Source organism: Leptopilina boulardi, unplaced genomic scaffold, assembly GCF_019393585.1.
Source record: "Leptopilina boulardi isolate dan_hultmark-lab unplaced genomic scaffold, ZJU_Lbou_2.1 LbouV2_202, whole genome shotgun sequence".
NCBI classification, from domain to species: domain Eukaryota; kingdom Metazoa; phylum Arthropoda; class Insecta; order Hymenoptera; family Figitidae; genus Leptopilina; species Leptopilina boulardi.
The window spans coordinates 1,204,712-1,232,529 of NW_026137755.1; the positions used below are offsets into that span (position 1 = coordinate 1,204,712).

General features: G+C 31.6%; 1 protein-coding gene across 4 annotated transcripts in view; it reads right to left on the reverse strand.

Moving 5' to 3' along the window:
• The window catches only part of LOC127278418 (dachshund homolog 2), a 188,963-nt gene that overhangs the window by 145,447 nt on the left and 15,698 nt on the right, over nucleotides 1–27,818 (reverse strand). The gene's annotated exons all lie outside the window — the stretch shown is intronic.

Below are 27,818 nucleotides of genomic sequence, written 5' to 3' on the forward strand. Positions count from 1 at the left end.
ACAAACAATTATATTCACGATAAGAGGGGTACTTTCATGCCAAAAAAATGCTAACGGTACAAAATGTCCAATCTAGAATTTTTCCTCGTATTTGTTTCAATATATTCTTGATCCAAAAAAATTATGAAATAAATTTTCTAGAATTAAAAAAATTAGTATAATTTCAGTGTAAATCAATAAGCGCTACACTTTTTTTTATAAAAAAAAACAACATTCACTTGTATGACATTATTTTGTATAGAAAAAAATTGACGCCCCCCTAAAGAGCGATGGAAAATAACGCAAGGGACTTTACGGTCGAGCACCTGACCATTTCTCACGACACTTTTAACACCGATATTAATATTATCCTCTGCATCACTTTGTATATAGTTCTACACACTATGTACTTGACCACAATATTTATATGTATATATTATATACACACAAAAGAAGGCGGGTGGTCGTTTGTTAAAATAATAAGCGCGCGCTTCGATGAATATAAAAAAAAAAAAAAAAATCTTTTCTTAGAATATGGCTCTTTGGCGCATTGTCCTGTCTTGCGATGAAATTATACGAACTGTAACTTTCTTCTATATCAGCTAATGCTCAAGCGATTACCACCGAGATCAGACATTTATGGAGATTTTCAAGTCTTCTATTCTTTTCTCTTTGTTTATATATGTACGTGACATGTCGCAGAACAAAATATATTGCAATTTATTGTCATATAATATAAGTGAAAAAAAAAAAATTAAAATCACTATAAATTTACAAGTCATCATTTACAGTCTTTTTGGCGTATGTATTTTGTGAAAAGTTTTGATTAATTTTCTTTTTCTTTTAATCCGAATTCTTTTAGATAAATTATGGTTGAAATTATATGAGTGTAAATGTAAGTTAAACATGATTTAAATTCTGGAAATTTTAATATCAGTAGTAATGGTATAATTTAGTCAGACTTTTCAAATTCTTGTAATTTGGTATCAGTAGAAAAAACCAGTTTTAGTCAGACAAACCCGCGTTTATTTTTATAATTTTAGTATTAGCATAGGAACAGTATTCAGAATTTTTAAATTCTTGTAAATTTTTAGTAGTGAATATCAGTTTTAGTCAGACTTCTATTTTGGTATAAGTGGAAAAGCCAATTTAGTCAGACAGAATAATTTTTAATTTTTTGCTTACTATTAGTAGAAAATGTACGTAAATTTTTGAAAATCGTTTATAAAGAGTAAATGTCAGTTTTAATCAGACAACACTCTGAATTCTTATAATTTGCTATCAGTAGAAAAAGTCAGTTTCAGTCAGACAAAACATCAGCTTAGAAATTTTTGTATTAGTACAGCAAGAAAATGATATAAATTTTATTTTTTAAATTCTTATAAAGTTAAGTAGTGAATATCAGTTTTGGTCAGACAAGAATTTTGCATTTTTGTATCAGTAGAAAAAACCACTCAAGTCAGACAGAATTTCTGATAATTTTACTTTTAGTATTAGTAGTAAAAGTAGGTTTCAGTCATACCTTTTTTTTAAATTCTTGTAATTCTTTTATAAGTAGTAAAATTCGGTTTTGGTCAGACAGCAATTTTGTACTTTTGTACCAGTAGAAAAAACCAGTTAAGTCAGACAGAATGTCCAATAGTAAGTATAGTTTAGTATAAGTAAAGTTCCAGTCAGACCTTTTTTAAATCTTTTCTAAGTAGTAAAAGTCGGTTTTAATGAGACAACGTTTTAAATTCCTGTAATTTTATCTCTTTTATAGATAATCAAATAATTTTTTTTCAATTCTAATTTTCTAAAAATGGATAAATTTCAGTGGAATATTTCTAACAAATCCTCTTGAAAAACACAATAAACTATAAAAGAAACAAAAATCTTAATTGTGGTTAAAGGATTCCTTTTTACAATGATTAGACTGTTTTGTCAGCGTGTGTGTATGTGAGGGAAATTAGATTTTAGGTCCATTGATGGAAAAGGTCGAGGAGAAAACTCGAGAAGTAAAATTCGATGGAAGCTCTGTCAATTTCTCCGCGAAATGCGTGACCCGCGTGCGCGACATTATATCAAACGGCGTTCGCTTTGTGAAGCGAAACTATAACTGAATTTTCTTCGTCATTTTATGCATCAGACTCGCCATACTGTAACCGAATTCGATGGGTAATGCAATTACACATCTTTGCCCGCACTCTGCGTAGGTATGTTACAGTCGCTCCCATGTCGCTCCTCTCCACGTGGGCGTGACGCATCGACATATACCTTCACGTACACTATTATTATCTACGCATCCGGATGACGATATATTTTTCTACATAGCCCAAAGAAAATTCAGAGTCGCCATTTCTTTTTTCAATGTTATTCTTAAAAAAAAAAGAAATTCAATTCACTAAAGCATTTATTATAATCTCTCTAAACAATCAATAGAATGATAATTTTTAAAATCGAGTTTCTTGTTAATTTCTAATTGGTTAATTCTAAAAATCTTTAATTGAAATTAGTAGACGAATTCTCACTAATTCAAATTTAGAGAGTACACATTACCAACATAAATAATTAAACAACAACCAATTAATTACTCGATTTAACCAAAATGTTCGTCTAACTATAATCAACAAGAACAATTCATTCATCAAAGTATTTGTTTAGTATTGAAACTAGAACATGAATGGAATTGAAATTAGGTTAGACGTGTATAATACTAATGATTATACAATTAAGCGAATTTCCTTTTAAAGGCTAAACAAACATTAGTAACAATTAATAAACATATATAAGAATGTTGACAATACAATTAATAGGCGAACTAATTATAGACGAAAATTATAATAATATAATAATTCTGATGTAGAAAAGAGAAATGCAATTCCAAAGTGAGTTTGAATGAAAGAGAAATTTGTACAAAGCTGACGTGCAAAGGCCCTCATATATTGTGGCTCCACTCAATCAGAAGTCATAATACATTTACCGCGACCTAATGAAGTCTTGATGAAAGGCTACCGCTGGGACAGTATAGCAGGGGTTCTCAACCCCTCGCCACAATATATATATATAACCATTATTCGAAATCACATATATATTCAGAACTTTTAATTTTCCAACTGTGGATCATAAAGATTATAGTACAATAAGAATATGGAGCGGCAAATAGACTTTGAAGAAATGAAAAATAAAAGCAGAAAAATAGGAACATTTTTTCTTTCAGCCACTCTTTCTCTCTCTCTTGTTAAAACCTGCTAATCCTCGGAAATTAAAAATGCCCGCGTTTCAAACGTTTCAAAGACTCTGACTCTGCGACTTGGCTACACACATAGCCTTTCCAGTTTCCACTCGGCAGCCCATTGGTGGACATTCTCTGTCTCTTGCAAGCTCCATTTACAGAAACCCCATCAAAGGGATTGTGGCATTACGCTTTAGAGTTTAGGAGCTGGAAGACGCGGCACTCGGGACAGAGAGAGAGAGAGCGAGAGAGAGAGAGAGAGAGAGAGAGAGAAAGGGTCTGGTACTCCCCTGACACAAGCTCTCATTTCACTTCCATAGTGCCACCACCCCTTCCTCCTATGGAACCCTCTTCTTGGAAAGAGAAACAGAGGAAGCCTTGGACACTTACTCCTCATCATGTTCTTGGTAAATGAGTATTTGTCTTTGTGAATAAATAAAACGCATTACACAGTTGACGCAACCATATACCGCAGGCTGTTACCGACTGTGAAAAACCATTCCGAAAAGGGAGATGCCTTTCCATGTCAAAAATTCAGTTTTCTATATTTACCAATGTTTTTTTTTTCTCTTCAGAAACGTTGTGAATGTAGCAAAATTGAAAAAAAGGCTACTGGCGCAGTACTGACACTAGAAAACTAATTTTTGATATGAAGAGAACAAAAAAACTGAATGAAAAATATAATTTGTTATAATGAGAATAAGAGACAATAATTACATAACTAGGAGAAATATCAGCATGGTATATAGGTGTGTGCCTAAGACAATGAGCTATGAGCCTTTAGAGTAATCTCCAACCTCCGCGTAGCGTATCGACATTAATTCCCTTGCCCCCAGCTTTTAACCGGAACAGACGCACCCTATAATAGGCAAGTTGGAATCCAATCTGCAAGTTTGTAAATTCAATTCGAAGCCGTCTTACGAGAAGAGCGTTGAACGAGCGCGCGGCGTTCGCCTTTATATATACATATATATATATAGCCAAGAAACTAGCTCTTACTCCTTAACCATTCACCTCTCCTTAACCAACAGAAAACGCCAAGGACCTAACTCACTCTAATTTCTAAGACAATTAACTTTAAAGATTATATAAAATAATCCAGGCAGAAAAAAGAAACTTTTTTACCAAAGAGAGAAAAAGAAGACAAGAAAATTAACTTCAAATTGTTTTTGTAAAACAACAGAAAACAAAATTGTTAAATTATAATTTTCTATTTCATTTTTTTTTTGCAAAATGAAAATTCGAGGTTATATTTCGAACATAACTAAACGACCTTGCATATATCGGTATGTTATTTAAATTAGATTCCTTACGGCGTAGCATGGGCCTCCTCTCGCATAGGGCTTGATGTAAAGCCTGAATAATTCTCGACGAAACATTGGTATGTCGTAGGTACGTGAAAGCGCCGCGGGGGCATCCCCGATATCACACGACACGGCGGGGACACGTTCTCATAACCAACGTGGCGCGGCCCGGTATGTATCAACATCAGAGCATCCAGAGAAAGTTCCTACGAGATTACTATGTTGCAAGGGAACCTCCTTCCTTTATATATATATCTATATATGTATTATATAAACCCTGTATTTAAGTTCGCGGCGGGAATTCTGAATTTCAATTTAAGCGTCAAATTAAGACGCTTAAAAGTTTACTCGAGTCAAACATATATATATATATATACATCAACCAAGTTTGCATTTAATTAATAACAAATCGCGTGCATTTCTTTTTAAATATTAAATTTCATGAAGCGAAATCAGCGTACAATCGAATTCTTTTGCAATTTTTAGATTTCTAAAAAAAATGTTAGAAAAAAGTTGTCTGTTAATAACGAAAATGGATTCAGATTCCCCCCACATAAAATTCTATGATATTTTAAAATTAAAGAGATAAAATATTTTTTATAAGGAGAATAAATTTTAAAATCATCCCCTTCTTTATTGATGCTATCTCTCTTTCTCTCCTGATGCGCATTCGTATAAACAAACGTAATAATTCGTAAGAGTAAAAAGGGGTTTCGAGTTTGGTATGCAAGTAAATGTAGTTATAAATAAATCTAGAAGCTCTTAATGTTTCGCCCGATGATGGAGGGTAAAGAAAGCCAAGAGGAAGAGAAACTGAGAATTGAGAATGGCAAAATAGGGACGCGAAAGACGCGAGGGTGAAGAAGAGAGTTTTTGGTCCTGAGAGGGGGATTTAGAACGCGTGTCGAGAATCCCGTTCACTGTGTTTGACTGCTCGTTTCTAGTTCTCTAATTCGCAAGAGGATGAAACACCCCCCCCCACCCCTCCTCGCGAATTTTCCATCCATTTCACTTCAATGTATATTAAACATAAAAATTTATTACCACAAAGCTTTTATGATATTAATCATACAATTTTAAAATCAAAATTTACGTCTAAAATATATTTTTTTTTCCTGTATTTTCTGTCTGTAAAAAAATTTTGTTACCAAAAGTTATTTCTTTAAAATAATCAACAAATTGTGTTAAAAAAAATGTTATATTTAGTTTAAACAAAACTTTTGCATTAATTTTTTTACGAAACACATAGACACTTTGAATAATTTAATTAACCGTGCGTGCCTCGTCATATACGAGAAAAATAATAACGAAATAAAATTGAACTTGTTCTTTAGAAGTACAATTCTTTTTGTCAAGTCTCGGAAGTAATTATATACATATATTCTGCATCATATGCAGATGCACGTTCGTACGTGTTGAGAAATGCTAAAAGAAACGTGAATAATTGAGAAAAAAAAATTGATGATATATGTTTCAAAATTCCACAATTTAATTATAAAATTATTTTTTCTATTTCGCAAATAAAATTTTTTTTATTTAAAAAATAATGCAAAGAAATTCTTTTTTTTTTTAGTTTTCATTAGAAAAATTAATTTTTAAAGTGAAAATAGAAATAAAAAATGAACACTCAATTTGTCGCTAATTTCCTTCCTATTTGTTCGATTCGGTTCGCCGCCGACACGAGCGCGCCGGGTTGCGCGTCTTTTGCGATTTGCGATGAGAAAAGACAGACATACAACCAAGGGCGAGTGAAATGAGTCGAGAAATTGTTTCGAAGGAATTTATCAATTTTCTTTGAGGGATTCTAATTGTACTAATTTGTTTGTCTTGAGCCGTTCGGCAGGATCAGCTTCCGGAACATGGGTGAGGAAGGAGCAAATCTCCTGATCTCGAAAGGGGAATCTGGAATTCTATCGTTTAATCTCGAAGACTTGCTGCTTTCTTGCCTTTAACCAACAAACTCACCCCCCCCCCCTCTCCTCCCCCACCTATTCTTCCTGCACCCGATTCCTCTTTGTCTCACTTTGGTACTGAACGAATTTTCCTTTTGTGGGCCAATAGCGAAAAGGGAAGCGAATTCAAAATCGCTAAGAGATATTCGATGAGGAGAGAGAAAGAGAGTTGGTTACGAAATAACGATTCAGCCTAGCGTGAGAAAGGGGTTGAAAATTCGTCGACAAAAGCTCAAACTCCATGATTACATTTCAAGACTCGGAAGTAATTAATCTTTCTATCAGCTAACGGGTTTTTGTGTAAAAGATTTCTCAAATAAAGCCTAAGATCTTTTAAAAGCTATATATATATATAGTTGAAACAAAATCCAACAATGCAAATTTTATCCATGAAAAAAAATAAAATAATAAATTCTTCTACTAAAATATACAATTAACTATACAATAACAAATATAGTAGTATTTGAATATATTTAAATTTAAAGTAATCTGAATATTTTTTTTATTTTCCAATGCATTCGTTTGATGAATAAATAAATTTTAATGACGATTTTTAAAAGCGTATATTCTTCTTGAGTATGAAATACATATAATAATCATATGTTATGACTCTGATAAACAAGTTAATGATAGTATAACAAAAACGACTTTTCGATATATAAATTCTTATTGATAAGAATTGTTTGTCCAATATGCTGAATGTTACTATTAAAAATAATTTTCAAATTCTTTATATGTTTCCTTATTTAATAAACATGTAATATAGTTTTGTACTTTAAAATTTTCTTTTAATTATTTAAAATTTTTAAATAATCATTAAATTATTTTTATTATTAATCATTGAATTTATTGTTTATATAATATATTTTTGTCTCCCCCTTTTTTTCTCCTCTTTAATTTTTAAAAATAAATATACTATTTGTTAGGAATTTATAATGTATAGACAAAATAATATTTGTTACAAATAAAGGCAAATTAATGGGAGAATAATATTTTCATTTTTATCATCCAAAAATTATTTAAAAATAATAGAATATTTTTAATTACTGAATAAAACAAATTAATTTTAAAATACTAGATTTAAATCAATTTTTTTGATTAAACAAAAAAATTACATTAATATCAAAGATAAAAAATTGATTTCTATTTTATTGCTAATCTTTTGCTTTAATAAGAACCTTTGCAATCGATAAAATTAACATTGACATAACTTTATATAACAATTATATTAATGAATATTTAATGTATGTCAAGAGATATACTAAATAATATTTTTAATACGATAATAGAAATGAAAATAATTATTATTATAAAAAATTATTATTATTATTATTATTATTATTATAAAAATTATATGAAGTATTAAATGGGTAAAAGGCTGAAAGAATAAAACAAAGAAGAAGAAAAAGGGCAACAAAAAAAAGTGATCGATTTTGATAATGAAGACACACAAGGAACGATTCGAGGAATCAATAATGAGAATTATTAGCTTACTCATGGCATATAACTTATTGATTTTTTTCGACCCCTTGAGAAATTGATATTTCCTTTACTATTCCGATGGGATTATTTTTTTTTTCAATTGTAAATTAAATGACGATCTCATCAAATATTAAATAACTAATATTAAACAAATTCAACAAAGGTAAGAAAATATTTTTTTGCCTCTTAACTGTCTCTGTTGAAAAACTTGAACTAGTCCAAAGTACATAGACGAAAAACTATTGCAATATTATTTTTCAACTTTTATATAATTACCATATTATTTTTCCAAAAATATAAGAATTTATACAATTCTATTTTTTTAAATAAGAAATTTTTTAATTAAATTTCCCTTCGTGTTGTTCATTGTTAAAAATTTTTCTCATTTTTTTTTTTCTAGGCTGATTCGAGTGGTTGGGATGCAAAAAGCGCTTTAGATTTTCTAATATAAAGGTGAAATAGGCTTGTTTTGCGGTGGAAACGTCACCCTCTTTCTCTCTCTATATCTTTTTGCCGCGATGAGAGAGAGAGAAAGGTGAGGCTGCGAGGCAGAAGCCTCACGGTGATCGCGAAAAGATTCAAGTTCCGGCGAGAGGAGAGATCGAAGCTCAGAGGCTGATATCAAAGCAAGGCAAACAATACGGCGAGATGCTGATGCGATTGTATTATGGCTAGTGGACCAGTGAGCCATTGTCTCGTCACGTCCTACCCACTCTGTTCTTTTATCTTCATCCCCAGTCTCGTATCGTATCGTATCGTATCGAGTGAGCATCCATCGAAAATAGCACGCTCAACGATAGGGGAGTTCATCATATATATAAAACTACAACTCTTAACACTTGTGCTGAGAGAGAGAGAGAAAGAGATACGTGTCATATGCGTATAGAAGAAAAATCTTCAGAGATGATATTCAATTACAAATCGATCTAGTTCCTATCCCTTATTTCTCAACAAGAAAACTAAAATTCTCAAAAAAAAATTTTTAATCCTGCAATATTTACTTTTTAAGGGGAAAATTTTATACCGTTTGTAATTTTCGAATTTTCAAAAATCAAATAATTTTAAAAAAAAATTCATTTTAAAATTTGTTTAGCTGTATTTTTATATCTACCATTACAAAGACGATGTTCACTCTGAAGAAGTAAAATGTTTACCAATCGGAATCAAAAGTAGTCCTTACCTGTAACAAAAAAAGAGAGAAAAACACATTAGACCATCGTAAATTGAAGTAAATACGCGCGAAGAACCGATCGATAAAAAACCAAATTAGCTATAGTTAGAAAACGTCGGTGTCGCTTATTGGAAAGTAAATCTAGAGCACAATTTATTTATTGACGCTTTTTACATTTTTTAAATCGTCTCAATTTCCTTTTTTTACATATATGCTAAATAAATTAATAAAATAATAAAATTTCCAAAAAAATAAAAATGAGAAAAAAACAAAAATAAAAAAAATAAAATAATGAACATAATGAAAATAATAAAATTTGTAAAATATATTATTTCATTCTTATAGAGAAACAAAATAAATTTAATCGTTTTAATAATTTTTTCTTTTTTTGTCCGAATATACAACTTTTTTCAGGCAAATTAATTCAATGTATAAACATTAAACATGTATGATGTTAATAATCTACATTGAATGCAAAAAGCCCATGTATAAAATATAAAAGTAAAAAATCATAAAACATGATTTTGTTCAGGAAACCGTTTAATATAATAGATCATAAAATACGTAACAGAAGGTGAAATAAAGGGAAAATTAAAAACAATGTATTTTGCGATATATACTGAATTTATATACGTATGTTATATACTGAAAATATTTTCATTATTTTCATATTTCAACCTTCATAAATGTAACAAATTCTATATATATATATATATATGTTTAATCAAAATATGAATTTCGACCAAAATATCCAAATGAACCGTATATCGTTATAAATGTAGAATTTTTTTAATATATATATATATATTGTTTTTTAATTAATAAAAACAAAACAAAAATTGCATAAATTTTTAATTTTCAACTAAAAAAAAAAATGTATATAAAATTTACAGGTCCAAAAAAATGCATATTTCTTTTGGTATATTAATTTAATTTTTTTTTAAATCTAAAACAATAGTGCTGATTATTGTTTCAATTAAGTTTATAAAAATTCCATCACTCAATTACAGAGATTTTTTTAATTTAACTCACCCCAATGGAATTTTTACAATTGCCCCCTTTTCAACATTCATGGGGCGAAGCTGAATTTGTACGATTCAAATATTCCAAGGATTTAATTTTATAAATGACCGATCGTGTTCTTTTCTGCCCCACTGATTTTACTTCGCCCCTCTTTTTGGAGTGTTCTCTTTTTTCATTTATACCCATTTTCGTTTGCTCGCGGATATTTTACTGAGTCTAATTTTCCAATTATAATTGTCTATTGTTGATTGGGTTATTATATCTTTTTTTTTACTGTTAATACTTTTATAATTATTTATTATTTATATAATATAATAATTCAGACTGATGAGAGAAAAGAGTTTAAAAAAATTATTTGATTCAAATAAAATAAATATTTGGAAAAAAAAATTTTTATTTCAATCGAATAAATTTTTTTTTTTTGTGAGGCAAAAGCAAAATCCTGTTAGGATATACTCTCCAGTTGGTGATTACATGATTAATTCAAAATATGAGCTCAATTTTTCGAAATTGCTTCATCCGAACGGGTAAAGTTTTCGTGTGCAATTTCGAGAGATCGTGCCTCTTGCAAGTCGAAATGTCAACCGCGAGACTACTAAAAGCGCGAAATATTTCCCCCCCGTTTCTTCTTTGGCCATTTCCCATTTCCTTTCTCACGAAACGAGTGAAACTTTTAATTCGTTAATTTCCAGCGACTCAAAGGGTTGGTAAAACCGAGGCTTATTAAAATTTATACAACGCGCTCGTCGACTGTCTCTCTTTCATCCCTCTCTTTCACATACACACACAGATACATACATAAAAGAAAAAATAAAATAAAAATTGCAATACAAAACCCAAAGAGTGAAGAGACAATCCGGCGTCTTCCGACATTTCAGAAACGTTAAAAAGAAAAACGTTGATGTTCTTCCATACAACCCTGAGGAATTACACTTTCGTACTTTTAATCCTTGGAATAATAGAGGGGATAAAATTTCGCCTTAGGTATAAAGGGTTGTACTTTCTCCCTCTCTCTTTCTCTCAATTCCCCTTCTGGTCGCGTTCTGAGACATGCTAATATTTTCCGAAGGGTCAAAACCTAATTTTTTTAAAGCCTTCCTCTCTCTCTCTCTCTCTCCTCTCAAAATCCCGTGGATTTTACTCCCAATAGACATAATAAAAAGACCATCTGAAATATGCATCCCTTAATAAAACTGTCCAATTAGCCGAAAATGGAATTAAGTATTAAAGGGGTGCGAGGAAAGCATTCAGGTGCTATCCGAGAAACCCTTCTGCGGAAAGATTAGATATTCTTATAACCTCAACCCTGTTGTTGCCAAGAAGTGAGATATACCAGGAAAAAAAGGCGAGTGTGTCATATTTCGTGCGAATCAGCATTGAATTATTTATGACTATCCATTATTTTTTCGATAATTTATGAATTTTTTTTTAACTTTATCTAAAGGACAGTAACTTTATCTAATAAAAATACATTATTTAATAAACCACAGAAAATATATTTAATGTTGTGTTCCGATTTCACAAATATTCTTCGCAGATTTTCTCGCAAAATATTTTGATTACAAAAAAGAATTCTTAATTTTTAATATTTTTTTTCCTTAATTTATAAATCTTTATTTCTTTAAATAATATAATTTTTTCATTCGCGTGTTAAAATTAATTTTATTGAAAAAAAAAAATTTGAATCATTCTAGAGGACATATATATATTTTAATAGAGTCGCGCGTATACCTTAGATGCGTGAATATGAGTAAGAGAGTAAGATTTCAATTAAAACAACCCCCTGGCACGCGGGGGATTAGCATTACGAATCCGTCCCCCAAGAAGACTCGGTTATGACAAGGCATAAATATCAACGTAAATTGCCTCCGCCCTTCGTTTTGCTCGTGCAATGGGATAAGCAGCCAGAGGAAAACTGCGTCCGCGAAGACGTTACGCGGCTTGCCCGTCTTTATGAACTTTGCAATTATTGCACGATTCTCCATTTATGAGATTTAAATTGGTGCCTTTGTCTTATAGTAGATATATATATAAGAAAATCTAGGCTTTTCATATTAAAATTGTATAATAATTTTCATAAATATTAATTTCATTATTATCATCTAGGATTATAAATTAAAAAAAAAATCCGTGCACCGCAACAACAGGTTAAGACACTTTTATTTTTTTGACTTTTTAACACTTAGTGTCTTAGATTTCGACCAATATTGAGAAAAATTTTAAATTTCCTAAATAAGACACTTGTTTTTGCAGTTGATGTAAAAAAAAAAAATTCTACCTTAAATTTTATGACCAGAATTTCTTTTGTTTACGCAATTTAGAACGATATTTATAATTTTTAAATGTGAGTTACGTACAAGACGAGGAGTATATATATATAATTACAGGGTTATACGTTTCAGCGTTTTAAAAGTTTCGATGAAAATTACAATTTGCTGCTACAGTTGATGATGGTTCTACCAAACAACTCATAACAAAAACTCGAGCATGACAAGACTTGTGTCTCAATATTCTTCGCTCACCTTGTTTTTCGATATTAATTCAACTTTTTGTCAGACAATACTTGTAATTTACAAAAAAAAAAAAATTAACTTTTAAACAATTTACAAATTAAATAATCGACATAAGTTTAAAAATTTTTGTTAAATAAAGAAAAAATGTCTAAAATTCATGAAAATTGTAATAAAGCTCAAAAGGCATGTGGAGGTTATATATGAAAGGTAAATCCTATATTGTATATATACTTGAGAAGAGCACACGATCGTACGCCAGTAGCATGCCATACATTTCGTGCTACGAGAAAATCATACTCCAAATCATAATTAACAGAATTATTCCAGAGTAACTCGATACGTTCTAGTGCTATGGGGTTCCGGTATAGTAGATATAGGGGCTCGAGCTTCGAGGGGGCTTACATCTAAGAAGGAAGGGTTGCCAACTACCCTTGTATTGAGTAGCGTACGTAATACATGTACGCGTACGCGAAAGTACACGCGAAATTAAACAGTCTATATTTCGTAACCTAGCGAGTAGTCGGGCTGGGAAATTGCGTTTGCTTTATTCAAAAGGTTTTAATTACTATGCGTGAGCTTCCTTAATTTCCTCTTTCTCTCTCTCTTCTTCCCTTTCTCCTTTTTTTCACCTACAATTCCTTTTTCTTTTCTTATATTTAATTTTTAAAAAATTTATTTTTATAAATAAAATTAATTATTTTCTACATCTAAAATTAGTTTTTCTAAATTAATTATCTTTACACCTAAATTAAAAAATAGCACAACATTAGTGCAGAAATTAAAGTGAATTGCAATGGAAAAAAAAAGTGAAAAACAGATCCTGATGACGGATCGCGTCTCAAGGGTCCCATCGAATGAAACGAAAAATTGAAGATACAAGATAAGAACCGGCGTCAAGATAAGCGATAGGAACAAGTACCTCCCAACAATAGGAAATCTTGAGTGAGGGTGGCTGTATATTCACCGTAGGGTAAAAAAAAAATACAGCGACAGGGGTCACCGCCGATGCGTGAAATCCACGCGGAAAATCCTCAAAATCTCCGGAATGTCACCCTTCACGCTTGGCACTCTCGCTGCTTCGAGTGGAAGACAAAGAGAGAGAGAGAGAGAAAGAGAGCGACGCGAAAAAAAAGCAGAGGGCGAAAAAAAAATGTTGAAAGCTCCAGGATTCTGAGTCTTTGAAAGTCGCAATGGTAAAGAATCAAGTCTTAAAGAGTTACACAGCCTATATTATATTCTTTTATAGAACCGCCGATGCGAAATGAATCATCTACATTTGCGAGAAAAACGTTTCTCGAAGAAAAATGATATCGAGAAAGAAACAAGATAGAAAGAGAGGGCGTTAACGAAACTTTAATGGAGATCTTAGATAAAACCCTCTGGCGGACGTTGAAAGACCTCTTTGACGGATTACGCCCAAAATCGTATCTATCTCTTCAAGGATACCAGCTACCTGAAATAGAAGGGCGACAAGTAACCGTTGCTAAGTGTTATAATACCCCAGGCTCTTTGGATTTGCTCGAGCACACTTATTCTTAGAATAGAAACCAAAAAAAAGAAGATATATATACAATTCTTATGCCAATTCGCGTTTATATCTATTGCACGATCTAAAAGACAACTCTGAGATATCGATTTCCTTTTAGAAAACCATTTTTATATTGTGTTTTTCAATTCCTTGATGACTCTCAATTTTTCTTTCTAAAAAAAAACCCATCTTCGCACGCAGAAAACTAACAAAAAAAGAACTTGAAATTCTATCTTTTTTTATATAGGACACAGAAAAGAATGAATCAAATATATGTTTGCTGAAAAATTTACTAAAATCTTAGAGGTGCTAAAAAGTTGGCTATTGTAACAGATGAAAAAAAAACAAGCTCGAAAAATAATTCTCACTTGAGGACTTATGACAAATTTTATTCACCTATAAAAGACAATTGACAACTCTACAATAATCTTCAATGAAAAATAAATAATTAAAAATCAAAAAACTAAACACCTAAAAATTCAAATTACAGTGACAAAAATTCATTTTTCTTATTTCTCTTGTCTCTCCTTTTATCTGGATTTCGTTCGAATAATAACTGATGTTTCAAGAGCTCAACAAGTCGAATAAAAAGCTCATAAATAAAGAGGAGGAATTTTCTCCCTGCTTGCGAGTATAACTTGCCGCCCTCTTATACCCGGAAATAACCCTCCGCGCGTTTCTGCGAATGTCCCCGCGGACACCTGTTGCTTCCCCTGAAAACGTTGGGGGCGAAGAGAAATGAGAGAAAAAGAAAGAGAGAAACATATATATATATGTATACATTATTCCAGTGACAGAGAAATGGTGAACGGAAACAAGAAAAGAGAGGGGAAAATTCGAATCGCCTTTTCAAAGTGTCGCGATTGCCAGAACGTGACATCTCCCCTTGTATACTCATCTCCGGTGTCCCCATTTACTGCGGGGGTAAGCGAGAAACCGTGAGTAATGTTTCTCCATTTGAGAGTGAGAATTTACAGAGAGACACTTATTTTTCCAGGACATTAAATACCTACAGTTGATTTGTCCAAATACAAAACCACAATCGTAAAACATGTATTTTATTATAAAAGGACCTGTCTAATAAGATAAATTGTTTGAGAGGTGCGTTGCATTTTTTTTTAAATTGTATAGAATTCTTCGATAATTAAAAAATTCCTTTTACATTAACACCATTTTTTAAGATAATTATGGAAAATCAAATTTTCTCCCTTCACGAAATTCGGTAATCTGGCCCTAACTTGGGTGAAACAGGGAACCTGACTGGCGCCTGACTAGATCCTTACAAGGCCCAGGTCAGGACCTAGTTTGATCGATTTTAATAGGGGCGAAATAGGGTTTTCTTGTGGCCTCAACTGGATTTAGTTTTTTTTTGCAAATTTAGGGCTTCCTAACGTAGGCCCTAACAGAGCCAAACTAGGCTCTAACCAGGGCCCAGTTTAATCGGGCTTAAATAGGGCTATTTGTGGCCACGATTTTATTTAGTATTTCATACGGATTTGGGGCTTCTTGACATGGGGCCTGACAGGGCCTTCTCAAACCGGGGCCACACTAGGCCCTGATGCGGATTAAATTCATCCTAATCGAGCTAAAATAAAAAAAAAAGTTAAAAATAAAGAATTAATATACTAGAAATATATATTCTTCATTTCAGTACTTTTAACGGTATATAACTCACTAATATACAGCCAACAAGGTGCGATATGATCAGGAATGTTGTAGCGCGTCTGAGAAAAAGTGACAAATGGAATCCAGAGAACGTGATAGCAATGGAAAATTATATGTTTCGGGTCAAACTATACTAATTACAGGATAACAGAAATAAATTGCACACGGGAAAAAAAAATAAAACTTGACTTTTCAAAAAAAAAAAGGCGAGCAATAAAATAGAGAGAGAGAGAGAATAAATCCCGACCAGACATTTATATACTATAGATATATAATATAGCGGGATTCGTGAAGCACGGGATTTATTCGCACAAAATATGCCCGGCATTTTATTTCCAATATCTTCCCAGTAAATCGTCAGATATTTCAATTCACGGCGCGGTTGTTGGTGGTCAACCCCTCGGACATACTGACAAATTGAATCAAAGGAAGGTCCATATTCCCGATGTCCGATATTTTGCGCAAATCTCCCCTTTTTTTCACCCTCGACTACTCACGTCGACCAAATGATTTTTCGAAATCGATCACTGAAGAGCGACCGCGCTCTGCTCACAACAAATTGTCCGTTTCAGCGGATCTCTGATTTACGCGTCTGGAAAGTATTTCGCTCGCATTTTAAGTATATATATAGAAGGGTTCCTGTTAACTGACCCTTTAACAAGGGTCGTTTCGTATCAGTTATGTTTAAAATAATTTGCAATATTTTTAAAAATTCCTGTTTTTTGAAAATGTTTTTTTTTTTTTTTTAAACGTTGTTTTCCTCGAAAGACTATTTTTTTACTCTTATCATTTTTTTTCCATTTGCGCTAAGCTTTTTTTGTCATCTTGGGCGTCAAAAACGTGGCTCGATTACAACTTTTTATTGCATTTCCATTTCATTTCTCGCGAGAAAAGAAAAGCGACTCGCATACAATGTTAAGAGAAGTAGAGAAGAAATTGAAACGAATAATGCGTTTTAAACGCTATTACCGTCCCACGCCTCAGGGAAAGCTCCTACTCTCTGCCCCCACCCCTCTTATATAACCATTAAATTTAAATTTAACGTCTATGTAACACTTGAGCATTCAGTTTTGCATGCATTTCACAAATATATATATATATATATCTACAAACACAGCACTCAATAATAAAGTGTCCTGAACTGATTTGAGCATTTGATATATATTTACATGCTATTTATATTCAAAAAAAATTGTCGGAACAAGTTTACGAGCCAAGATTATGAAGAAAAAAAAATATTATTATTGAGAATTGTAAGAATATTTTGTCAGAGAGGGAAAACTCTCGCTTGACGAATTCAAGCGTGTCTAGTCGATATTATCTATTAGACAATTCACACTCGGAAGTGTACCATTATATATATACTAAATTTTCCTTCGATCAATATAATAAAAAATCCCAATATGTAACGAAAAATACTTCTTTTGTATTATAAAAGCAATTTCATTTTTCAGATTGAAGTTTAAGGAGCTCAAATTAAAAAAATAATACTTTAACGCAAACTAAAATATAGTAAAATCCAATCAATTTTTAAAAGATAATTATACACTTTTCAAAAAAAAATTATCAAATAGTCAGTACTAGTAATGCGACGAAGGACCAAAAAAAAAAAATCAAAACAGAAAATATATATGTGTGGCATATTATTTATTTCCCGTAACAAAATTTGCTTTGCGCTATCTCATCGTCACTTCCGGTAACGCGTAACGGAGTACTCGTGCGTGCTCACAAGAGTATAAGTGGGTACGCGTTTGTTCGAGATTAGCGCAATAAATAATGGCATGGCACGCCGAGTGCTCTGCCTCTTCGTTTTATGTCTCTCGTATATTCAATAACAAACTAACAATGCGTTAGACTTAAAGCACGATTAAAGGAAGCAGGAAGAGGAAGCTCCCTTCATTATCTCTTGATTTACATTTATAGCAATCGTAACATTCATATTGCCATTCTAAAAGACACTTAATTTGTCTTCGTATATTTCAACCACACCATCTTGATTCTACAATTTTCCATTATGTTAAAAAATTTCATTTCATATTCTATTTTTTCCAATTATTTATTGTACTTATTGACTTTATCAAAAAGAAACCCCACCAGAAATTAACCAATATTTAATTTTTTGATAAGAAAAACAAAGTAGAATTTTTAACGAAAAACTATTCAGTTACCTTTCAATCAGAAAAAAATCAAGTTTCTGATTCAGGAATAATTCTGGTTTTTCTTTCTCTCTCTCTCTCTTATTTTTCCCTTGTGCAATAGGTAATCATTCGACCATCGTCGGATAACGCATCAGACCCCCGGCCCATTTCGTTTATACGTGCGTATTTCTATTGGAATAAAGGTACAAGTAATTCGGGGATGCGTAAAATCCAAATACCTATTTAGCGCGATAATCGGGGCGTAAACAATTTGTAATAAAAAAAAAAAAAAAAAAAAGAAAGACAGGAGGAGCCGTTTATCTGTCCTTATACATATATCGGCAAATGTCTCTTATGAGACTACCCGCCGAGTAAAACGGGGGTGAGAAATCGGTCACCTTTTTAAATGCGAAATGACACCCGTGGTGCGATTGTACAACCAAGCCCGATATATGAGGGAATAAAAGAAAAGACTCCATTATGAACCTTTGAGGTGATACCCGACATTGGGATCAAGAAAAAAGGGTCCTCTCATGATAACTTGGTTTATAGAAATTTTCATTACAACCAATTTTCATCTGATTACCATAATTTCATTAATGGAAAAATTATTCATTAAAAAAAAATTTCCCACAAAATTACAGAAACATAAAATTATCCGTCAAAATAAAATATAGTTTTGACACATGTGACAATTTAGGACATCTACAGGATAAACTATAATCTCCGTCAGTTTTACTCAAGAATTATGAATCAAGAACAATGCTATGGGATATATGAAGACCCGAAGGGATGCTGAACATTAAAAACATTAGCCTTGGCATCGGGAATTTTACAGATATACGTCGCCAGCGTCGTTAACTATATATCTCTCTTCGTCATATATATATACGCAATCACGTTCTTCCAGCCCAGGTATTTTGCCATTACCATATAGCCGTGGCATTATTTACGGTAACCATAACTCCCGAGGTCTCTTGCTGTTAAGATATTAAGAGCTGCGGGGCCCTTAAAGGAGGAAATTCAGGCAAAACACTTGTAACAACGAACAATTTATTCTTACATGTGATTTCATGTTTCTTCTTTGTATCACGCAGACCTACTCTCATGCAACGATTGCTCGCGTTGAATTATATCATCATTTCAATAATTTGAAAATTCTTTATTTTTATCCAAACTTAGGATTTATGTTTCTTTTTTTTTACACACGGTCTTTTATCAATATTTAGTCCGCCATTCATCTCTCACCTGAGTTGCAACAATTACTCCGCAAGAGCGCTAGTGTCGCTAACTAATCACAACTCGAACAGAAAAGAAAAATATCAAGTTTTCGAATTTTGCTACTTTTGAAATGTTCGAAGAAACAAATATAACTATTGTGGAAAATGACTCAATTTGTATTATACTACTATTTATTATGCCCTCAACGACCTCGCTAAAATGCACGGTAGCTCTATATCCTGAAGCGTCCGCCCGACACGTTCTTATCATGCACATTCACACGTATATATATGAAATGCAGCATAATGTTCGTTAGCGCAACTAAAACACTCTTCAGTGTACAGTTTACAGTATATACATAATGCATATTATACATAGCGCAATATCGCTGACATGCGATTCCGGTCTACTCCAGGGGCCTCAGCTCTTACAATGACAAACAGGTTTCCCGCATGCAAGTCGTTACATATATATACCATATATATAAGAGAAAAAAGCCACAAGACACAGTGGTCGATGAGATAGTTAATGTAATCGCTAATTACTGGGTAACGTTCCCCGCGGGCATTATATAGAAAAGAAACAAAAGAATCATATACGAGATCTTCACTTGCACTTGGATCAAATGCCATATATGAATATATAAACAAGACTAGACTACTAGTGTTCAACATAATGATATGCTCAAGAAAACATATTCTCAACATAATAAAGAAGTCTGAAATAATTTTTTTGGTTTATAAATTTTTTTTTGAAAATTACTACAGCAATAACAGTTTTAAAAATATATATCTCTGCATAAATTTTCCTCTAACGAGAAAAATGATTCTCGATTTTAAAAGGGACTCAACATTTATGATCAAAAGTAATGAAGAAACCAGAAATTAATAAGAGAAAATAACATATATATATATATATAGGAATTTCATACATATGAAACTATAAAACTATGTAATTACAAATATGTAATTAGAAAAATTGTCAAATAAAAATTTTCACCGATTTATCGCAATGGTGCGGTTTTAAATATATATGTCAAATGAAAGGAATGGAAACGTCACTTGAGTTTACGTAACTGAAAAAAGAAACGTATTTTAAAAGTCGTTATAGAGAAAGCAGAGGTGAAAAAGCGTGAATTCTGGTTTGCCAATAACATATACAGGCAAAATTAGAAAAGTTTATTGTTGCCTGATTATAATTCTTTGTCCCATTACAAATGAAAAAGGATTATTTATCTAAAAGAATATATGCAAAAAAATTTTTTTGATAAAAAAACAAATTAAAATTAATTATCATTTTATTATTTCATTTTATAATTCCATTTAATAATTAAATAATTTATACATCTTAAATAGAAACGTGAAAAAAATTAAAATACAGAAAAAGAGAATTTCTTCTTTCCAATATGAAAAATAATAAATAGCCAACTAAAAGAAAGAATTAAAAGCGGAAGGAGGTTGCACGTTCTTACTTTTGATAAGTATATATATGTATTTGTTAATATATAGTAGTATATCTGCGTAACCACGAGCGTGACTCTTGTAAATGTTTAGGTGACGACACCACAGTATATTATGCACACGATTCTCGTATATATGAACATTACCGACCACACAAGCAGATTACAATGTAAGACGAAGTAGCTAATTAAAAGAAGTGCACAGGAACGCGAGCTTCTGTATATATATATAGTCACCTTGGAATTCGTTTTTCATGCATACCGCGTCTTTAAAAAAAAAAAAAAAAAAAAGGAATGAGCATATAATGAATAAAATGCGTGCATGTCACGCAATGCTCATTTTCTTCATCAACAAAAACACCAGTGATGTGTTGACGCATTATATCGACTCTGTGTGTGCATTTTGACGCGTTAATCGTTCGCTCGTGAATTGAAACATATTTTTGCGCCTCCTATCACGTGCCGCTTAAGGAATGTCGCGCGCGCGAAACCATGACTAATTATTGTATGCGATTTTTTTTTCAAAAATTGTTTTCAAAATACTTATTTGGAAATGTTCGGTAAACTCAAAAATAGAAATAGAGAAAAGAGTTTAAAAATAATCAGATTATAACACTTTTAGCAAAAAAGTAGCCCCCTAAAAGTTCTTGGATAAGGTGAGAAAAAAAATATTACTGATTTCCTGTGTTGCGCAATATAAAAAAACTGTCACGGAAAAAATACGTGTATCGCCCCTAGAAATTGAAGTAGATCTCGAGTGAAATAGTCTTCAGTGTATATATATATACATGAATCGAAACCCGCAGACAAGAGATAGGTATACCGGTACTCAGAGGTTCCCCTTTACTCATCATCTAAGAGAAAGAGAAAGAGAGAGAGAGAAAGAGAAAGACAAATAGTAGAAAAAGAAGAGAAGATCTTACTCAGATACCTGTCCGCCTCGACACGCAGCCGACATTGTGCAGAATAGTTGCCGCTGCCGTTGCTATCATTAAAACATAATCACGTACGGCTGCCTTGTATAACCTCGCTGATGCTAATTTCTTTATTAATTAATGCCAAGTTTCATTGTATTCTCATATATGCACCTATCAAAGGCAACAAAGCCTCTCTTATATACCCGCATATCTTATGCGAAGCGAAAGTCCATTCAGCGAGAGGACAATTTCATATACGCGCATATACCCTTAAAAATCTTAAATTCTTAAATTTCTTCCAATTTAATTATATTCTCAGAAAATTAAGATATTTCTTAAATTTACAAAAAAAATAGTATTGAATTAAGAAACCTCATTTCAATATTTTCTTAATCCAAGAAGATGTTAGAAAAAAGAATTATGTTTACTATATAGAAAAATTTAATGCTACAGCAACTAAAATTTTTGCTGCTCTCTGCATTAGTATTAACTAATTCAACTGGGCCGATATTAGTAACCGATTTGACTAATTCGTTTAGAATTCTAATTAGTAGAAAACTAATTTTTTACAAAAAAAAACTAATCCTATATAGTCAGTTTTAATATTTTTAAAATCATTTAGTCAGTTTTAATATTCTTCGACTGTTTTAAAAACGGAAGGTTTTAATATACATTTAAACAAAAGCAATGTGGAAACAAAGCGATAAATAAAATAATGAATAGAACACGGAATAACAGAATTCGACTATGGGAGATTATTGCAATTCCTTGTGCGCGCATTGTATATCAGGTACATATATACTAATTAGTTATCGTGAGATTCATAAAATTATATCACGCTCTCGTACTGCATAATCATTACAGCTAATGAAGCTGATTATAACTATAAAGTATAACGAGAATTGTGATTTGCATTTTGATTTTGAAGAATAACGGAATATAGTTTCTTGTGTTCCGCCAAGGGGAAATGTGTTGAGTTTTATCTCGCGCATATATAGAAAGCAGTCAAGTGCACAAAAGAGCTACTTTTATAAAGTTTGCGAATTCTCAATGAATTGCAAAAACTTGAATGAAAAATACATATATTAGTCAAAATAATAATCAAATATTGTACTGAAAATACAAAAATTATGAATACATTTTTATTCTAATCTTTAATTTCAAGATAAAATTTAATTTCATCATAATTGTAATCGAAAAATATCTTGAAACTAAAGAACAAAGGCTTATATACTATAAAACTTTTCTATAAAGTTCAAGGAACAATATACAACTTGAAGTGTTCCAACAAATTATTTAAAAATCGCGTTCAGATTCTTCAATTTGAATTTATCATATCATTGTTTTCAGTACCGTATTTTTTCAATTGGTTTTTATATCCTCATTTCACTCATCGAAAATAAAAACCTGAATAAACTTGATATAGTTTCTAAATAAAGTGCAACAAGTATATAAGAAGCCTATATAATATACTATCAAACATCGTGAATAAGGGGTATAACAATAAATCAACGCGGCATGAATCGAGAACTAAGAAAGCACTTCTCTCTCTCTCAATAGGTCTCTTAGACAGGCGCTAAGGCGTCAAATATAACCCTCAATGCGATTTCATCTTAAGAGCAAACAGCGTCTCCGTTTATATACATATATATAACCAAACTAATTGCACACGATTATCCAGCTGTTGAATCGTTGAACGGTTACCAAGCTGAAAGAACAAATTCCATTGAGTGGGAAACAGAAATTATTCGAAGCGAAAAAGAGTTCATTGTGAAGAAAATGCCTCTTTACCGCTTAATTAAGTACATTTGAACTTGAACAAGAAGGGAGCGTAGAGAGAGCGAGAAGGATCGGTCTCTTCTCCACTAACGCTCAAGGACCCTTCAAATAAGTACATGAAAGTAATATTGTACTATACTTCTTTAATGGTTTAAAACAATAGAAATGATGTTTGACGATTGTCATGTGTCAGCTAATAATCATATAAAATCCAGTATTCTTTGATGACGAAAAGAATAAAGGGGTGCTACACAGAAGGCGTGTGTTCGACGGTTGTTACGTTTTTTTGGATAACGAAACGATCTAAAGGGTTCAACATCAGTTTCGTCCCTTTTAAGTCTTGTACCGGACGAGGGTCATATTGTAACTATACGAATTTAGAGGCGGAGTTTTCATTATTTTTTTTCTTGGGGTGGGGATATAGAATAGAAAAATCGTTTGTGCAGCATCAGACATAAAAGGGTTTGTTTAATGGCGATTGCCAGTATGTAGAGTAAATATAAACTGACACTAATATTAAGAAGACAAAATATAAACATATCCACTGAACCGTAAATGTTACTCCTAATTTAAACCATTTTAATTTATTTTATAAATCATTTTTTTTTTCCTACACTGACAAAAAGATTTTGTTTTCATCAGTAAAGGAATTTTGTACTAATTTTCATTAAATCAACAACAAATCAAATAATTTGAAAAAATCTAGTTTAATTAACAAAAAAGAGGCGCACAAGAGAAGATAATTACAAAATCGATATATTATATACATATAAAATCAACAATAAATCAAATAATTCGAAAAATAGAGATAGAGATCTTATAACGGAAAATCGATACAATTTGTGACAGGAAATCGATTTCACTTGGAGTAAAAATGAAAAACAGGCTGTTGAAAGGCAAATGCAAGTACAATTTAAGTATATCATTTACGCATATATGTTATGGAGAATAAATTTGCATACATATTTTGCATATAGAACAAGTGCTGATTCCAATCAGTAGTCGATTTCAATCAACACACATACACACACATATATATATATATATTTATAAAGTAGCTATCAATTCGATCGATCTGTGAATCAAAATGGTTTTTTGGGAGAACCCTCGAATCGGTCAGCTGCCCGTCTAACTTTTGTTTACGTGGCTGACGTTGCAAGTTCGACCCCAAATGGCGACTGCAAGTTTTTTAGCGAATTTAATATTTATACCGAATGACTGATGACTGTAATAAAGAAACAGGGTTGCATTGTTCGAAACGTTTGTGTCATTGATCGATACGTTGGGAAAAAAAAATACAGGTATTCCGTCACCCCGTGACTTAAACCGTATATATATGCTGAGTGGATTTCGAGTAATCGTTCTTCGTTTTGCAAGATGATTCGTGTATTTAGTTGTTGAAAATAAAAAAAAAAGGAGAAAAACAGAGAGAGAAGGAAATTGGAACTTCTAGACAGCTGCGCCCAAGTGAGATTTCGTTTATCTCATTCTCACCATCCATATGTAAAGAATCTTTCTCAAGAGTAAGAGAGAGAGGAACAGTCGAAGAAGAACCGAGAAATCATTAACGGATCATTACTGTTTGACCGTGGCTATGGGGCTCTTGAAACAAAACCATTAATGATTTCTATTTGTATTCGTTCGACGGCGAAGGTGGGTTTCTCGAACAGTGAGAGAGAGAGAGACTCTCACTAGTGAATTATGTGAGAAGTTGGCTTATTTTCGTTAAGTCGGACCCCCGGCGCGCGAACAAATCGTCCCTCGCTGCCGCTTCGCATCGCTTTTGTTTTTCGATTTTTCGAGCTTGGGCGAGTATTGGAAATCACCGAAAACCAAATGTATAAAGTCATTCGCTACGCTTCGGTATCTATTTGCCTTTTTCTATATATATACTCTTTCATCATGGGAGAAAATTGGAAACGAACAAGGACAATGTAAAAAAAAAAAAAATTTTCAGAAAAGATATGAAATTATTACTATTAGTCAAACTAAATGCCCGTTTTTTCTATCCATTAAAGCTCCAGATTACATACAAAAGATAAAATGCTACTTGTTTTTTTATGACTCAAATTACAAATTGAATTCTTATCAACGGATTTTTGCAAGTAAAAAATAAATTCAGAAATAGGCTATATTTATTATTATTATTTCAAGTAGGTATTAAATATAAAACAGAACATTAATTAATATAATTAACTGTTGCATATTAGCTAGATACTTAGTTGAGTTAACGAGACGATTAATTGATGCAACAAAGAAACTGGTTATATAGTTGGGGGACAATGAACTATATATATATATATGTATGTTTCTATATTGTGTAAATAAAGCTTTAAATATGTGCAATGTGCACATTTGCTTTTTAGAACACCAGAGAGAGAAAAATTACACTTTGCAAAAGATAATTATTTTAATTTATCTCCGAGCAAAATCTACTGCAAAATATTTTGAACTTTCTGTTGAAAACAACACGAAAATTCGTAAATATTACCCACATGTTATTTGAGTAAACACCAGTCTGGTTTCGTTTCAAGTATAACGCGAGAAAGAGAGAGAGAGACGTATTTCTCTCATCCTTTCCTAAAAGTTGCTTTCTCGAGACGTCGCGACGCTTTTGATATTTATTGCCAATTGCAAAAATGATGTTCCTATATAAGCTAATCTCTTGAGCGGCGCCGCATATACATTCAATTCGCGCGCTTTTAGTTAAAAGCGTTGGCGTGTCATCTGTAAAAACATGACTTGTAATTGGCCCGTAATATTTATTGTAATTTCAAACACGTGAAACTGTCTACTCAAAATGAAGAGAGAGAGAGAGAGACGCTCATCGCCGTTTAGTAATTACCAGCGCAATCTTTCTCAACAAGATAGTATAGGGTCGTTTCAGCATCTTACGACCTCGTTGGACTAAAGATTTATTCTGATTTCATGCCCTCGACAAATATCCATAACCACAAACGAATAAGGACCTCCAACGTTTAGTGTACAAGTCTATACAATAATTGACTCTAACTTTTGCGACTCGCAATTTATAATGTACACTTAGAAAACCGCACTGTATCGTATCAATTAAATTTTATTTAACAGCATCCAATTGTTTGGTCCACGGTTAATTTTGTTGGGAATTTCACAGAAAAATAAAAGGCATTAAAATAAGCTGCAACGCTTCTTATTTTAATCCAATTTTGCTTATTTTAATACCAAAATGGATTAAAATAAGCAAAATTGGATTAAAATAAGAAGCGTTGCAGCTTATTTTAATGCCTTTTAATTTTCTGTGTTCACTATTAAAAATTAAATAATTTTTTTGCAATTAACAAAATTTTGGTATTCAACTAAAATATTCGTCCGATTCTTTTTTTAAAACCAAAATTTGGATTTTACTCTTGGTAGTCAGTGGAAAAATATAAAAAAAAATATGGGGTAATTTTAAATTCTTTTGAATGATAATTTCGTAAGTATTAAAAAAATGTAATAAAGTAAAAAAATTTTTGCAGAAAAACAATTGCATGTTTATGATTATTTTTTGGTTTAAATATAAATTTCTAACCTTAGTCTGCAATCGATGATATACTTTCGATGATAAGATCTTCAAGAAACACAGACACACACGCGATTTAAAAAATTTCGTATACACTCCCGAAACGACGTTTAAATGAAATAAATAAAATATACTTTTTTTAAAAAAATTTAAGCGATCGCGGTTTTAAGAATTTCGAACACTCCCGAAACAAAAAAAATTTTACTAAAGTGACAAAAAAAAATTAACTTTATCTAACATTTCGTTCGCGATTTAAAATGTTCGAACACTCCCGATTTTATTTATATACTAATATTCAACTGTGAAAATATCAAATAAAAAACAAGATAAAAATAAATTATTTTTGAAAAATTTTACACTCCCGTTGAGAACGTCTAAACAGGTCAATACACGAATTGCAACTGATTTGATTATATTTTTATTATTATCCATCCGCAATGTTTATGATCTTTGGTCTAAGGTATATCCTTTGTGCTTCAATGTAAACATATACAGCTCGGGATGTGCGCAGGTATAAAGATAATTTTAAAATTGCTTCAATATTTAAATAATATAATATACAATTAAAATTTTTGGAAATTATAATTTTTCAATTTCAATATTATTTCACATTATTGTTATTCTACAATTTTAAATTTCGATTTAGAATTAACAGAAAACACACTCTTTAAAAATGCTATTGTAAAAAAAGTATTGTATTGATTAAAATAATTTTTTTTGGACATTATTATACATAATATAGAGAGTATTAAAAAAAAATTTTGAGTATTTTTAATTCATTTTGAAAGCGTGTTTCAAAAGTTACCATTTTGTGGAACGTAACTTTCCGAACAACTTATAAACATATCAAAAAATTCAAATGGTATTCTATTCATAAGGGTTAATACTAGACAATAAACCTAAAACCAAATTTTTCTGAATAAATTAAAATT